General features: G+C 43.2%; 1 protein-coding gene across 1 annotated transcript in view; it reads left to right on the forward strand.

Moving 5' to 3' along the window:
* The window catches only part of SEC23IP (SEC23 interacting protein), a 52364-nt gene extending 47423 nt beyond the window's left edge, over positions 1–4941 (forward strand). Inside the window, 1 exon segment of the mRNA XM_021073464.1 lies at positions 3342–4941. The gene's annotated coding sequence lies outside the window, so the exon portion shown is untranslated.

Consider the following 17584-nt stretch of genomic DNA (forward strand, 5'->3'; position numbering starts at 1 on the left):
CCGGGTACTTGTTCTAGGCCTTGGGTTCACAGCACTGGACCACACAGTCTCTTCCTCAAGGATCTTCTTTCCTCTGGATGAGGACAGACAGGAAAGAAATAGTGGAAGTGTGCCAGATGGCTGAAAATAGAGCACAGCAGAGCTGGGGGAGGGAGTGCATTTGGGATGAGAACAAGTTGCTGTTGAATATGAGAAGACAAGGGACATCCTCACTGATGAAATGTCACTTGAAGAAGTGGCCCAGGTGGATATCTGGGGGAAGGAGATCATCTCAGGCAGAAAGAAGATGTATCAGAACAGAAGAGCTGCCTCATTTTTTTAGCAGTTGTATAGTATTCCATTGACTCTTCACACCGCAATTTGTGTATCCATCCCGTACTAATGGGCATATAGGTTATTCTGATCTTTTGCAAGCATGAACAGTGCTTCAGAGATGCATGTATTTAATAGCTGCACTGCATTCCATTTTAGAATTCGGTTTGTCAAAATCCTTAATTTATCTACTGTTATTAGCTGTGTAGGTGATTTTCTAGCTTTTCACAATTATACATAATTCTGGGAGTTCCTCTGTGGTTCAGTGGGTTAAAGATCTGGTGCTGTTGCTTCCGTGGCTCAGGCTTTTTTTGTTTGTTTGTTTTTTGCTTTTAAGGGCTGCACCCACAGCATATAGAACTCCCAGGATAGGGGTCAAATTGGAGCTGCAGCTGCTGGCCTACACCACAGCCACAGCCACAGCCACAGCAATGAGGGATCCGGGCCATGTCTGTGACCTACACCACAGCTCACGGCAATACTAGATCTCTAACCCACTGAGCGAGGACAGGGATTGAACCTACATCCCCAGGGATCCTAGTTGGATTCGTTTCCACTGTGCCACAATGGGAACTCCCTGTGGCACAGGTTTGATCCCTGGCCTGGGAACTTCTACATGCTGTGGGGCAGCCAAAAAAAAAAAAAAAAACCAAAAAAAAAATGACCTGTCATTGTATATACTTCTAGCATATCACTGACTGTTTGCTTGACCTAAATTCCTAGAAATAGCATCAGATCTAAGTATAGTCACATTTTGAAAAGGCTTTTAATTTACATTTATTGCATACTTGCATTTCAGGAGGGTTATTGAAATTTCATAGCTACCATCAATATAAAGTGTTAGTTTTCCTCCACCCCTGCCCACACTAATTATTACTGTTTTTTAAAGTTTTGTTAATTTTATAATTAGAAATTATTATATCATTTTTTTTTTCCTTTTTATTTTTTTGACTGCCCCATGGTATATGGAGTTCCCAGGCCAGGGATCATCAGATCTGAGCTGCGGCAACGCCAGATCCTTAACCCATTGTGCTGGGCTGGGGATTGAACCTGCGTCCCAGTGCTCCAGAGATGCTGTCCATCCCATTGTCCCTCAGAGGGAACTCCTGTCATTGTTTTATTTTACATTTTCATGACTAGTATTAGTCTCTTTAACCGACCATTTCTTTTTTTGTCAACTGACCTTTGTGCATTTTTCTGGAGGTGTAAGGTGGAGATTTTTGCTTATTGACGTGTAATTATGATAGTTAAGGATGTTAACCTTTTATCATTACAATTTTTTTTTTCCAGTTTGACATGTCTTCTTTTTGTGCTTTTAATTTTTGGGTGGTAGGGTAGGAAGTATATTTTAAAATATGTAGGCCAGTCTTTTAAGATTAATTATTATGCAGATCATTATATTTATTATTATTATTATTTTTAGTTTGTGTATAGTTTTGTTTTTCCTCTGGTTTTATAGTTTAGAAGAATATAATATAGACAAGGATTTAACTTTTTCAATAGCTTATCTTTTTTGCCTGAGCCATATATTGGGTAATGTACTCTTTTGTCATTGGTTTGATAATTTTTTTTTTATCATGTGCCCAATATTTGTTTTCTAGGTTTTATGGCATGTATTAACTTATATTTATCTACCATATTTCACTGATTGCAGTATATTTTCCGCATTTTAGCACCTTTAAATTTGGGATGCATCTTAAAATCACCTGTTGGCCTGGATGGAAGTTAAGAGTTGTCTTCTGCCAGTCACTGGGGGGCACTACCAATCTAAGTCTGTTTAAGCTAATTTCTCTGCTTGAGATTTTCTTGGACTACACTGGTGGTGTGAATGCAAGACTACAAAATTTGGGGGCAGGGCGGGAATAGAGGTAGCAGTTCATATATCAAGGAATTTTTTCCCCCTCTTCCTGTTGTCAGGGAGGTGGCGTGCAGACTTGTGTGCCATGCCTTCTGGAGGAAAGGTTATTATTATTATTTTGTTAACTCTTGAGGCTGTCAGCATTCGGTTTCTTCATTTTTTGTGGTGGTTTTAGACTCCCTACCCTAGGCATCTTTTCTTTGCATGGTACATAAAATAATGCTGCGTTTTACAGTTGATAGTGTCTTAGATTCAGTGAAATACAGCATTTTAGTGATTGTTAATTTTGTAGTTTTTAATATCTGACAGTACAAATTCTTAGTATACCATCATCTTGGCTATTATTCCAAATGAATTTTGAGATGATTTAAGTTCCCCGACACTCCCTCTGCGCAAAACAAAGCAAAGCAAACAATACTAGTCCTAGGATTGTGATATCATCAGATGTGAAAAATTAAAGACCTTTTATTTCCACATGATTTGTTCACTGTAATTGTTTTATTTCTTCTTATACGTGGTTGTAAAATTTAGTCAAGAACTCAAGTTCCTAGTACCATACTGATAGTATAAAATAATTAATTTAAATTTTTAAATTTTTTTTCTACTTTTCTAGGGCCACACCTGTGGCATATGGAGGTTTCTAGGCTAGGGGTCAAATTGGAGCTGTAGTCGCCAGCCTGTGCCACAGCCACAGCCACAGCACCATGGGATCCAAGCTGTGTCTGTGACCTACACCACAACTCATTAGCCCACTGAGCGAGGCCAGGGATTGAATCTGCGTCCTCATGGTTACTGGTCAGATTCGTTAACCGCTAAGCCATGAAGGGAACTCCCTTTTAATCCTTTTTAGAAGTGTTCTTTAAAACCAGGTCAGCCTGACAGATAACTCACTTTACATTTTGTCTTTTATTTTCTATTCCCGTTTTGTTATGAAGATTATTGGGCTAGTCAGTCTCAGCCAACACTCCCTCATGCCCTTTTGTCCCTCCGGAAGGCCCGTCCTGAGGTCTTGTGCTCACAGGCTGTGTTCTTCAGAGGCAGTTTGCGGGGACTTGACAGTGTATTCTTTTACTTTAGAAGGGAACAACAGTGTGTTATTGTGTTATCACTGTAAGTTTGTAAAGTTGACCGAGGACTCTTTTTCCTTTTAAAGACTTTCTTGTCTTTACAGAAAGCCGTGTATCAATTGCATTGCCGAAAATCCTCAGAGGCCGTCCCCAGTCTGCTCCTGCGATGGATGACAGAAAAGTGATTCGTCGACAATTGCTCAGCTGTAATTCTCAGATGTAGGGGTTCATTTATGAGAAAACATATAGAACAAAAAGATGGAAAAAATCAGTACCACATTTGGACACTATAGATGAGAAGATGAGCTTATAAAACTCCTCAGATCAGTTTAGTTGTACAGTTGTCAGAGTAACATGTGGTATCAATGAAGAAATGTTTGTGGCACGCAGACGGTTATTTCTGTTTCTTAGAAAATATTGTCAGTGGGCTATTAAACCTGTATTTTTTTTTTTATTATTACTGTAGTATATGTCCAGTGGACTTCTTGAGAAACTATAGTAATACAGTGTTTAAAAAATGTATGTCCTGGAGTTCCCTGGTGACACAATGGGTTAAGAACCTGGTGTTGTCCCTGCTGTGGCTCGGGTTCGATCTCTGGCGCCTGAATTTCTGCATGCCGCGGATGCGGCCCCCCCCAAAAAAATTTTTAAGTTCTACTTTAAATGTGAATTGTAGTTCTGAGCTGCTTTAATGCAGGGTCATTTGTATTGTTAAGACGTAACCAAGATCACCTCTATTCCAAGCTGAACTAGGTCTCTCTGAAGCCTCTTAGCTAAGCAGTTGGTGGCGAGCAGGTTGTGGAGGGAAGTGAGCGCTTCTGACGTCCCGGAGGCCCCGCCCTCCCAGCACGTCATTTCTGTCGGCAGAGGGGAGCAGGTGCCAGGTCTCTCCATCATCTAGGGTAGCTGTACAGCCGCCTCCTTGCTAAAGTTCCAGTCGTATGAGAACCAAAGTAGAATTTATTTGGATTTGGGAATTTTTTTGCTTTGTATTAATTTTACTTATACCAAAGTGTTGGAAAGTATGAGATCTGTTGCCTCTAGACTATAACTCTACTTCATGACAAGACGGTTCTGTGAGATTTTACTTTATTTTACTGTAACTTCAAATTATCTGAATATTTTCCTAATACTACATGGGAATGCTGATTTCTTTGTTACGCAGTAGAAACATTTTACACTGTTTATATAGTTCTCATGGAACATAGACTTTTTTGAGAGCAATGTGTGATACACATTTTTTGTGTATACTAATTAGTGTGAATAAAACAGTAACATCAATACATTTTTTTAAAAGCAGAAACTTCTGTATTTTTCTTGTCTTCCTTAAAAGTATTCCCATGAGTTCAGTGTTCATTTACGCTCACTGTTGAGTACCTGCTCTAGAATATATAACTATAGCATTTGTTCCTAATACCAGAGTTAGGACGGTAGAGCTTTTGAGCTGCAGTTGTCTCCAGACAACGTATTTTCCAACCACCTCCTCCTGCAGCTGAGGACACAACACTAAATGCCTTCCTCAGGTTGCTGGATGGCAGAGCTGGGCTGGAATGTACAGTGTCACTAACTCCCTTCTGGCCTTCATTTCTCTATACCATTGCTATTACCTTTCACTTAATTTCCTCCTAACTTCCCAACACTGATGAAAAAAAGGAAAAATAAGGGTTTATGTATATTTTAATAAAATCCAGTTTGATTTTTCAACTTGCAGCTGGTTTGGTCTGTGTTATTTGGCCTGAGTCTTAAGAGTGTTGGGCAGAGGGAAGGGGCACTCGAGCCATTGTCTCCGGTAGAAACATGGACCAGCTCAGTTTTAGGAATCTTGTGATTTGAACACTTGAAACAGAAAGTGGAAATTGTGGGGGGACTCTGCTTGTAGACATATATTTATATCACTCTTCAGTGAAAAGAAAACAACCAAACCCAAAACCACAAGTAGGGCCGAGGGCAGAGTCTCTTTATTAGCATGTTGTTCAGTTGTCACCACCGTGCCTTGCAGAGTCTTAGCCAAATATTTGTTCAATAAAACAGTTTTAAAAAACAGAATTAGAATTAAATACTTTGAGGCCTTGGAATGACCTCCCAGACCAGTGGTTCGCAACCTTTTATTTTTTTATTTTTTTGTCTTTTTAGGGCAGTGCCTTGGCATTTGGAGGTTCCCAGGCTAGGGGTCTAATCGGCGCTGTAGCCACCAGCCTACGCCACAGCCACAGCAACGCCAGATCCAAGCCACATCTGTGACCTACACCACCGCTCATGGCAATGCCAGATCCTTAACCCACTGAGCGAGGCCAGGGATCGAACCCACAACCTCATGGTTCGTAGTCGGATTCATTTCCACTCCACCAGGACAGGAACTCCTGGTTTGCAACCTTTTAAAACATAGCAGAGCCTTTTTCAGATTTCAGTATATAAACTAGATGAGCACGAAAGTGACTGTATTAATAGCCTGAACTCGGCCAGAACACAGATTGGGACTTGAACCCACGGTTTTAACTTAGTATCACTCACCCTGTGTCTGGACTCAGTGAGGTTCAGGTTCTTCATGTCTTCTGCACCGAAGGCAAGAAGCAAGTGATAGGCAAGAAGTAGATTTATTAAGATAGGACACTTGTGACAGATGCAAGTGGGCAGGCACGGAAGCTCTGCCCCAGGATCCAGTGGGCTACAGTTTTCATCCAAGGGGAGTAGGGGTCGGAAAAGCCTGCCTCTTCCTTTCTGGGAGTACTTGCTCCTCCTCTATCTGGTAGGGTGTGTATTCAAATCAGCAGAAGGGTGGTCCTCAAACTCTTGCCCCTGGTCTGAATATGAATGCAGGCCTCATCCCATCAACCCAACAACCTGAGGCAATTCTTAAGGCTCCACTAATGAAGCAAGCCTGCCTTGTGCTGATGGTTTCTTGAACAATTTAGGAACTTACAGTGACCTCCCAATGTCCCCTAAATATCCCCTCTTTAAATACGGTCCTTTTCGGGATTTCTGCAACTACCTGTGCCTACTCCATCCCTATCAAGAGTATGGCTGCTGAGCAAAGCTTGACTTTCTCCCCAGGAGCTCCACCACTCCTGGGGACACCTTACTCCTGCCCTACCTGGATTAATGCGCCCGTTTTCCTCAGAGGAGGAAAGTTGAGTCTCTAGTTACTCTGAAATTGTTCCATACGCCGAGTTCCACATGCAGACTAAAAAAGCATCAGTGTCTGAAATTGAGGTTCAGAGCATCATCACAGAACCGAGGAGGACGGCCGAGGCCCGGTTCCTTCACATGGTCAGAATGAGAGGAAACTGCCTTCCAAGGCTGATGGGCCTGTGTGTTCCGTGAATCCACCAAATAAGGCCTTTCCTCAAAAGCAGAGTGTGATCCCAGTAAAAGGAAACCACAGATGATACTGGTCTTTGAGGTAAGTATGTTGTTGGAAAGCTGTGATCCACACAGACTGTTGAAAATGAGGATATTGGAGGGAGGATACCCCGATCCTGGCAGGGGAGGTTGTATGTTTGAAACACTAACTCACAACAACAGCGTGCTGGAAATCAGGACGGTTCTGGGAATTCCAGGATGATTGATCTGGGTGTTTATATCACTGTCGTTTCAGGTTTTTAGGACTTGAGCCATCGAACAACCTTAGTGCTGAGCCTTAGTGTTTACCGAGCGGCCTGCTGGTGGTGACTTGTTTCCACCGTAGGCTTTGCCATCTGGGAAGAGGCTGACTTGAGCTGCAGACACTGAATGTTTTGCTTTTCCTCCAAGTTCATGGTTCTCATTGCAACAATAACTTGGCAGCGGTTAGTATGAGTCAGTTCCCCAGGGCTGGGTTGTCTAATGTGAGTTGATAGAATTCAGTTCCTTTAGGAGCTGAGGGGCTGACATGGCCTTCGTGCTCCTGGCCGTCTCCCTGCATGGCACTGGATGGCCTGCCAGCTGCCTTGTCTCCCTGGTAGTTCTATAATACTTTCAGTGGGTTACCAGTCTTGTTCCTGATATCTCACCCTTAAAGTGGGCTTACCAAAGAGCCTAATAAAGAGCTCTGCTGCCCATCTGCCTTCTGTCCAACCTCTCTACCTCTCAGCTGTGGGTCCCTGGCAGTGTTGCGGAAACCGCAGAAACTGTGGCAGCGGAAGGAGACAAACAGCACTCGGAGATATGGAAAAGCAAGGTTTATTCAGCACCAGTGCAGGCTCAGAGGAGTCATCTCCAGAGTGTGAGCACCAGGTCTTTGTTCTCCGTAACTTTTATACACTACAAGGCCTTGGTTTTCCCATGTAAGCATCCTGGACCTCCCCCCTTCCCCAAGCAGACAGTGTTCCTCCCTAAGAAACTGAGCAAGCAAGGTTACAGAAGCAGAATTGATAAGCAATGCTGGGTACACGATTAGCAGGGCTGCTGGCTTGGACACAGGGCCCACAGTTGCTACATTATTACAAGAAGAGTGATGTGAAGCCAGCATAGCTGAAAAGGCTTGCAGCTGCCTTTTTAGCCAAGGTGGGGGGCGGGGTTGTTCCGTAGTTAAAAACTCTTATTTCGGCAAGAATGTTTCCCCCTAACCTCTCACCAAAGTATTCCTGGTTTTTGGTCCATTTCCTCTTTCGTGAAATTCCTCAAACTTGTAGAGTTGCTTTGAAGCTTACACGAAAATGTAAGGAGCCTGTCGCAGTGCTGGCCACGTAGGAAGCACTCAGAATGTGAGCTAAGTATCACTACTGTTAGTCTTTTATCATGAGCACCCCCCCGGTCTTTGTTTTTAGGTCACTGCTGCTTCCAGTCCTCCCTGGGTTGTACTTGGCCAGGTTTTTTTGTCCCCGAGAGCCACCAGAGAGGGCTGTCTTTTGCAGAGGCCCAGGTGTCTGCAGATGTGGAGGCCTGGAGGAAGTACAGGTCACTGGGAACAGGGCAGGAGCTGTGGGGCTAGTTGGTGGAGGGGGAAGGTAATGCTTATTTTTCTGTCTTCTTGCAGGTCAGTGGCACTCTTAGCACCTTTCATTAACTTCCACATGCCCGGATTCTGTAAGGTCTTTTTGGGATAAGGATTGAAAAAAAATTTTTTTTTTTTTTTGTCTTTTCGTCTTTTCAGGGCTGCATCCTCAGCATATGGAGGTTTCCAGGCTAGGGGTCGAATCAGAGCTAAGCTGCTGGCCTACACCACAGCCACAGCAACGCAGGATCAGGGCCTCGTCTGTGACCTACACCACAGCTCGCAGCAACACTGGATCCTTAACCCACTGAGCAAGGCTAGGGATCAAACCCGCGTCCTTGTGGATGCTAGTTGGGTTCATTAACCACTGAGCCATGATAGGAACTCCGAAAAAACACCCTTTTCCTTCCTAAATTCTGCCTTCTTTTCTTCCTGATATTTTGTTTTCCTCCTTTAAAACATCAAGCCTATTGCAGATGTTCCCAAACGTCTTGGCCCCGTGGGACTCTGAAAATGACTTCATGTTGTTAACACCAGTAGGCGCTTGTGAGGCAATGCAGCCTCTTCATCCAACACCTGCTTCTTGCAGTCTCAGATCAAGTGAAATGACTTTGGGCGGTGTATGCACTTCATGTGACGGTAAACTATCACAGCGTGTGTTGGGTGTAGGAAACTGTATGGTGGCAGAGCAGGGATTGGCAAGGACACATCCATCAGATCGTAAGCCAGGGCTGCATTTTCACTAGGGGGCGAGTCGCGGTTCAGGTGGAATTGGTGTACATGGGGTGACCCACCATGTTTTTCTTTCATTCCTTATATTGAAGAGACTTTTAAAAGGTTGTGTTGTGGGAATTTCCACATACTCCCAAGTATGGAGAATGGTATCATTGGTATGATGAACCCTCCCGTGGCCTCAGTGGTTGTGCCAGGGTTGGTCCCTCTGTAACTGAAAAGACAGGTGAGTAGTGGCAGCCAGGGACAAGGGGGGTGAGAAAAGTGCCTTCAAGAAGTGGACAGATGTGAGGTAGGAAAGAGGATTGCACCTTAGGGCACGAAATTAAATTGTTGGGCATGAAATGCAAAAACAGCTGTATGAATGTGTTCATTAAAATTATTTTAAGGACAAGATATCTAGTGGTACTTTTTTTTTTTTGTAAGTTACTCAAAAGCCTTCACTCTTGTTGAAAGGAACACAGTTTGGAATGTTGGAAAGTGCTTACTGCCAGCTAAGATGCAGTCCTTTCCTGCACCTGTCAAAGCCTGTGCCCAGCTGTGTCTCTGAGACCCTTTGTATCTCTTTCCAAGGCATATTTATTAGGAGTTGCAAAGCTGTTTTTTTTTTTAATTGCTTAACTGATTTTAATAATATGACATAAAGCCCCTGCATTTTATATATTGTTATACAAAATACATAGATTAAAATACATAGGTGAAATGCATAGATGATATATTGTTATGCAAAATGCACAGATGAAAATTCATAGATGAAAAGTATATTTTTATATACTTTTAAAAATATAAATAAAGGCGTTCCCTTTGAGGCTCAGCAGGCTACAAACCCAACTTGTATCCCTGAAGATGAAGGTTTGATCCCTGGCCTCGCTCAGTGGGTTAAGGATCTGGTGTTTCGGTGTAGGTCTTAGGCACAGCTTGGATCTTGCTGTGGCTGTGGCATAGGTGGGCAGCTGCAGCTCTGATTCGACCCTTAGTTTGGGAACTTCCATATGCTGTGGGTGTGACCCTAAAAAGCTTGTGGAAGTGTTCTAGCCTTTGTGCCCACCTGAATGCCTCAGATTTCACCCCCAGATTTTAGTGTCCCCTTGGGGTTGGTTCTCCATTCTCACATCTGTCACCCTGGCTTTCCTTCAGCGGGGGCAGCTGAGGCACTGTCCTGATTCCGCAGTCCGTCCTGAATCCCTGAAGCAATCCCTGGCTCCCCTGTACCTCTGGGAGTGGGGGGAAGGCTTTCCCTGGTTGGAGAATTTCCTGTCCTTGCTCCTTGTCCCCAGCCTCTCTCTGACCTCGTCTGCCACTCCCTCTGTCTGAAGCAAGGCAATTTGCTTCTCCCAGTTTGCTTGTTCTCTGTTGTCCTTTTCCTGCCACTGCAGGAGATAGAACCCTGTACTCCCGCCTTCTCTGCAAAGCCTCTGCCCCACGGAAAGCCGGAGGGGGCTGCTTGCCCTGAACCAGTGCTGCTCAGTGGTGTTTAATTGCCATTCATTTTACACAGGCTTGGTCTCAGGTGTCTCAACTCAAAAAGCACCACTCAAGGCGGGGAAAACAACTAAGAGGGGATTCCATTTTCTGCCCTCAAAGGCCAAGAAAGGGGCAGGCAAACCCAGAGGGCCCAGATATGCTCTTAGTAAGAACCCGATCTCCTCTTGCCTGACACCTGCAGCCTCTGCCACGCTGTCCTCCACCTGGAACCCCTCCCCAAACACAACGGCATCGCTAGAGTTTCTCACGGTTACATCCTGACCTTTGTGAACATCCATCAGGTAAGAGCAAGGCACCTGCATGAGTCCATTTCCGCAGGTGGCTGGGAAGGAAGGGAGTGTAGCCGAAAATGCAGCCTCTGGACACCGACACCAGTGAAGCCTCAGAGACAGAGTTTTGAGGAAGAGAAGAACAGCTTTATGGCTTTGCGGGCAAAGGAGGACACAGCAGGCTAGTGCCTTAAAACCGTGTCCTGACTTGAGAGGGGGTAGCAAGGGAATTTAGAGGTTTAGCTCGGAAGACAGAGTTTTTGATTAAGGTGTCTGTATTATTCTTTATCCATAGGTCATTTCAGAGTCGTCACATCCGGCGTCCGTGGGTTGGGTGACGGTTTCTGGTTGTCGTCAGGGCTATCGTTCCTTGACCTTCTTTCTGGAAGGAAGATTGCTCGCAGGGAAGGGGTGTTAGGGAGTGTGTCAGTTACAAAAGGAAACAGTAGGTGCAATATAACTCTAACTAGAAAGTAAATATTAGTGATAAGTTAGTGGCCAAGGCAGGCCATAACATGATGGAGACTGTTGTAACTAGTTTTTAGCTGTAACAATATGTCCTGGTAATGAAGTCTTGAGTCAGCCTTTTGAGACGGAGGGGAGGCCTGGGAGGCTAAAGGAAAGGCTTTCACTTCAAAACACAAAGGTTTAGGGTCTGGTACACAGTTTCAGGAGGCGGCCGTTTCTAAGGGTGCAGTTAGCCGATGAGGTGTCCTTTTAAGGTGGGAAGTTCACATTGAGGATCTGGATTTAATGCTTTTTTGTCCTTTGAGCAAAAAAGAACTTTATTACAAGCTTTCCCTATGGAAAGACAGATATAAAATCCACCCACTCTCCCCGCCCACGTATCACCTGTGTCAAAACACTTCGTTTCTTTAAATAATGCTCGCGATAGCTTTGACTAGGTAGTCCTGATGTCACCCAGAAATCCTCAATCTGCCGATTTTGAAATGTCCCTCTTCTGTCAGTCTTATTAGAATGGGTCATGTGGGGAGTTCCCGTCATTGCTCAGTGGTAACGAATCTGACCAGTATCCAAGAGGATGAGGGTTTGATCCCTGGCCTCGCTCGGTGGGTTAAGGATCTGGCGTTGCTGTGGCTGTGGTGTAGGCCAGCAGATGTGGCCCCGACTCATCCCCTAGCCTGGGAACTTCCACGTGCCAAGGGTGCGGTCCTAAAAAGACCAAAAAAAAAAAAGAGAAGGAGAGAATGGGTCATGTGTGTGAGAGGGGGAGATTTTTATTCAGCATTTGGGTAGGCAAACTCTACTCTTATATTTGAAACATACAGTTGTCATAGAAAGTTGCTTTTTTTTTTTTTTTTTTGAGACTGTCTCATTTCTTTTAGCTCAAATACCTTTCATTTAACTTCATTTTCTTTCCTCTCTTCTTTCCTTCCTTCCTTTTTTTCTTCTCTTCTCTTGTTTTGTCTTTGGCCGCACCAGAGGCATATGAAAGTTCCCTAGCCAGGGATTAAATCCGAGCTGCAGCTGTGGCGAGGCCAGATCCTTTAACCCATTGCATTACCTCCACGGCAACCCAAGCAGGAGCAGTCAGGTTCTTAACCCACTGTGCCACAGCGGGAACTCCTCCAAATTCATTTTCTGATGGCACTTTTCATTTTTCCAGCAAATTTCAGAATCAAGCCCGCAGTGTCACCCTCGGTTTCTCCCCTTTCCAAAATCAGTTTGGTCAACACCCAGATCTACAGGTCGTGGTCTTTGGCTGATTCTGATTTTCTCCCCCTCTAATCACTTATTGCCTGGGACCTGTGGAGTTTTTTTTCTCTGTAAAATGACAATATTTTGCCAACTGAAAATTAGAGTTTGCCTCAACTGTTGTCAAACATGATGAGTTCGTTCTGAATTGGTGAGTTTGAGTCTCAGTCTCCTCCGGAAGAAATATGTGAAGATTAAGTTTTCAGAATTCAGTCCAGTCTGCTGGCTGGATTATAGAGTCCCCTCTGTCACTGCTTTCTTTGGAGCTGAAGGAGGACCTTCAAGTCTATTCTTGGCATATATTGAAGTTCCGGAAAGAATGTTCTTGAGTTGCAAGAGTGATCATGAGCAGTAAACTGGAACTAAATTCCCATTTGCCAGGCCACAAAGGGAAATGAATATTTAAAGAAATTTTTTTTATAGCTATTGTTTAGTGTTGCATAGTTCAGGTCCCAACCAACTTTAAAGTGGTTGGAGTCCATTTTAATTCTTTTTTGGCTTTTGAATTTTATTTCATTTTGATGAAAAGTGTCAATTCTCAAGAAAAGTTGCAGTTTTTCTTAAGGGGGTTCAGAATGGCAACGTAGAGAAAAAAAATCAACTTTTCTTAAAATTACTTTAAGGTAAAAACATTTCACAAAACTGGAAGTATTTATGTTTTAATTTCTATAAACAGTATGTGTATTAACAGGCTGACGTGGCTAAATTTTTTCACTTTACATTAATTAATTTCAATTTTAATTAGTTTGAATTTTTGTATCTCCAATTAGGTCTCCTACCCTTTTTAGCTGTGGAAGAGATTGCTTCACAGGTTTTCTTTGATGAACTTTTAGCAACTTAAAAAATATGAAAAGGACGTGAATAGCTAATTTGCTAAAACAAAACAAACTAGTACACTTGAACTAAAATGTGATCCACATTGCTTATCTCAAAAATACAAATCAGGGCGTTCTTGTTGTGGCGCAGTGGAAATGAATCTAACCAGTATCCATGAGGACACAGGTTCGATCCCTGGCCCTGCTCAGTGGGTTGGGAATCTGGTGTTGCCAGGAGCTTTGGTGTAGGTTGCAGACGCGACTTGGATCCTGAGTTGCTGTGACTGTGGTGTAGGCTGGCAGCTGTAGCTCCGATTTGATCCCTAGCCTGGGAACTTCCATATACTGCAGGTACGGCCCTTAAAAAATAAATAAATAAATAAATAAAGCTAAATGCCAATTATAGTGTAATAGGCAGAACTTTTTTAAAAAATGGCTACACCCATGGCATGTGGAAATTCCTGGGCCAAGAATGGAATCTGAGACGCATCTGCAACCTATGCTATAGGTGCAGCAATGCCAGATCCTTTTAACTCACTGTGCCAGCCCGGGGATCAAACCTATTGTGCCATAGTGGGAACTTCCCAGACTTTTTGAAAAAACTGATCACACTGGCAAATGGAAAAAAAAAAAAAAGATGGATGGGAGCATACCTTGATACATTGCTAGCAGGAATATTAATTGATACTTCCTTTCCAGAAGACAATTTGGTGTAATATGTATCAAGAGCCTTAAAATGTCCTGTACCTTTTAACCCAGTAATTTCACTTTGAGAAATAGTCTTAAAAAATTTGGACCAAGATTTATATACAATGGATTATTCCTTGTGGGAGAGTTATAGAGCAAACATCTGGAAACAAGTGTTCAGTGTAGCTGAACAAAATTAGATGGTCAGTTTGGGAAGAACTTGGAGAAGAGGAAGGAAGACTCAGAATTTCACAGATTTCTAGTCTTGAGCACAAAGTGTCTTAGCAGATGGTAGGAGATCGTGAATCGGTCAGGGCAAATCTGTGTATTTCTTTGACTATAAAAACAGCCCAAATGCGGCGTTGTCAGTGGCAGGTGGCAGCACTATTGGTACAAGGTCAGCTGATGAGACAGAGGTGCTGTCCTGGTACAGAGTGCCGCTGCAGGGGTAGTGTGGCCCCTTGTATGTAACAGCCCAATCTGGGAGAACGGTGGAGGTGCCAACCTGAACTGTGGCTGGAGTTGGGGGCTCAGAAATCTTCCTACCCAGTCCCCCAGCCATCTGATGATTAAAATGGGAGGGGGCCTGGTTATAGTCACAGATCATGACAAAGCCAGCACTGGAGTCCTGGTCTCCTGGGTCCACGTCCATTTCAGTTCACTTTGAATCCCAAACGGAATAACTGCTTCATGCATTCACATTTGATCTGTATGCTAATTAAGGGAGGAAGGGAGGACAGTGGTGAGCATCCCCATATTTATGGACGAGAGAACTGAGATTCCCAGAGGTGAGTGACTCGTCCAAAGTGATTCACGGAGTGAACGGAGAGGCTGGGACTTGAACTCAAGTTTTTACCATCCAGTCCTCTTTCTGTGGTGCCATTTTGCTTCTGTGTGGAAATACCTTATTTATTAGTATAGGTAACTCTGACAAGCCTTAAAATGAGTAACTCTGACGTAGCTCTTGACACTGTGTTGGATTAGGAAATTTGGAAAATGCAGAGATGCATAAATGAGAAAATAACAATTACACATATTCCACCCTCAACATTTTGCATTTTTCCTTAATAAAAATGGGGTCAGAGAATAATGTTTGGAACTTGCTTTTTTCATTGACTATTTCTTGAATTTTTTCTGTGTTATGAAAACAGTCTTCTGGAATCAAATCAAGTTTTACTTAATCACCTATTTTTGATTGTTTCCAATTTTCCAAATATAAGTATGTGTACATATACACGTGTGTATATGTGTGTGTGTGTAAATAGAAGAAAATATACATCAGATATAGGTCAACCTTTGAATGAAACTCCTTTCAGAGAAAGCTTTGTGAACATTTGATTGGATTTTAAATTCAATCACTAAACAGATATGATTTCTCTGAGATCAAATGAAATAGGAGGTTGCTAAGGAAATAAGACTTTTTTCACTCACCTTTAAAAAAATTTACCATGGAGTTCCCGTAGTGGCTCAGTGGTTAACGAATCCGACTAGGAACCATGAGGTTGCAGGTTCGATCCCTGGCCTTGCTCAGTGGATCTGGTGTTGCTGTGAGCTGTGGTGTAGGTCACAGATGCGGCTTGGATCCCATGTTGCTGTGGCTCTGGTGTAGGCCAGTGGCTACAGCTCTGATTCGACCCCTAGCCTGGGAACCTCCATGTGCCATGGGAGCGGCCCAAGAAATGGCAAAAAAAAAAAGACAAAAAAAAAAGACAAAAAAAATTTACCATTATTATTATTTTTGCTTTTTTAGGGGCACACCTGCGGCATATAGAAGTTCACAGGCTAGGGGTCCAATCAGAGCTACAGCTGCCAGCCTACACCACAGCCACAACAATGTCAGATCTGAGCTGCTTCTGTGACCCACACCACAGGATCCTTAAACCACTGAGCAAGGCCAGGGATTGAACCTGTGTCCTCATGGATACTAGTCCAGTTTGTTACTGCTGAGCCACGATGGGAACTCCTCTTCACTCAATTTCAAGTCATTCTACAACCTCTTGGCAGGCTCAAAATCACCCTCAAGGTTTTGTTCCCTCTGTGGCAGTGTTGGCATCCCCCCAAACTGTACATTTCAAGTAGATTTAACTCTCAGCTACTTAGCTGTCTAGTGGTTTTTCTGTTTTTCACCCCCAAATAAATTCTACTAAAAAACCAAGTGAACAAAAATGAAACAGTTATGGAAAATGTGAATTTTATAAGACTTTCGTCTTTTAGAACACATTGGCCGTTTAACATACCTCCTGAGGCTTTCAATTCTGATTCATCTAGAAGGGGGTTTACCAAAAGGTGGTATTTTGTGTCTAAATCCACAAACTGGTTTGACCCAAGGATGCCACTTCGATGTGGCTTGCACACATGGTCACGTAAACCTAATGATCCAGTTTCTGAACCTTTCTGAATCTTCTGGGAAGGCTCCCTGGTTCAGTAAGTTTTACGTTTTTTATGCTGAGTATATGGTTTGTATTGCATTCATTTGTTCTCATTCAGGGGCACATGTCTTACTTCAGTGTTAGCAATACTTTAAATTCCTTTTTAGTATCCGTGGCATTTCACTTATTTAAAAATGAAATTTGGCGTTCCCTTGTGGTGCAGTGGGTTAAGGATCCGGTGTTGTCACTGCATCAGTTGGGGTTATTGCTGTGGCATGCATTCAGTCCCTGGGCGGGGAATTTCAGCATGCTATGGGTGTGACCAAAAATAATTTGCCCTTAAAGTTATTAGACACAGGTTTAAAACCAATGGTGATTAATATTGTCAATAAATTAGATGACAATTTTGAGACTTCTATTAGAGAACTTGGATATGTTTAAAAAACAGAATGAAGAGGAGTTCCCATCGTGGCTCAGCAGAAATGAATCTGACTAACGTCCATGAGGACACAGGTTCGATCCCTGGCCTCGCTCAGTGGGCTAAGGATCCAGCATTGCCTTGAGCTGTGGTGTAGGTCACAGATGTGGCTTGGATCTGGCGCCGCTGTGGCTGTGGTGTAGGCCAGCAACTACAGCTCTGATTCAACCCCTAGCCTGGGAACCTCCATGTGCCATGGGTGTGGCCCTTAAAAAAAAAAAACAAAAAACAAAGAATGGAGAAATTCTCACTGTGGTACAGTGGGTTGAGAATCTGACTGCAGTGGCTTGGGTTTCTTCAGAGGCACAGGTTTGATCCCTGACCAAGTGCAGTAGGTTAGAGGATCCAGCATTGCCACAGCTATGTTTAAGTCACAGCTGTGGCTCAGATTCGGTCTCTGGTGTGGGAATTTCCATATGCTGCACATGCAGCCATAAAACAAACAAAACCCAGAATGGAAATTCTAGAACTGAATAATATATAATAGAAGATAAGAATTCAGTAGGTTTGCCAGAAGATAAGACATAGTTGAAAAGAGGAATAGTGGATTGGAAGGTAGATCAGAAAGAAATAGACTGAAGCTCACAGAGGAAAAGGATAGAAAACACAGGAAGAGTGTCAGAGATATGTGTATTATGATGGAAGGTCTAAATATGTATAATTGGAGTCCTTGAAGGCAAGGAGGACAGAGAATAGTGTAGGAGCAATATTTGAAGACTTGATGAGGACTTTTCAAAACTGATGTAAAATAATGAGCACGATAAACCCTTAGCTAGAAAGAAAACCACACGCTAGGCACAATATGGTAAAATGTCAGGTGGTTTACATCACTGCCTAAGTCACGGCTTGACAAGAATCTCTTCCTCTAAATGGGCAACACCATG

Source organism: Sus scrofa, chromosome 14 (genome assembly GCF_000003025.6).
Source record: "Sus scrofa isolate TJ Tabasco breed Duroc chromosome 14, Sscrofa11.1, whole genome shotgun sequence".
Taxonomy (NCBI): domain Eukaryota; kingdom Metazoa; phylum Chordata; class Mammalia; order Artiodactyla; family Suidae; genus Sus; species Sus scrofa.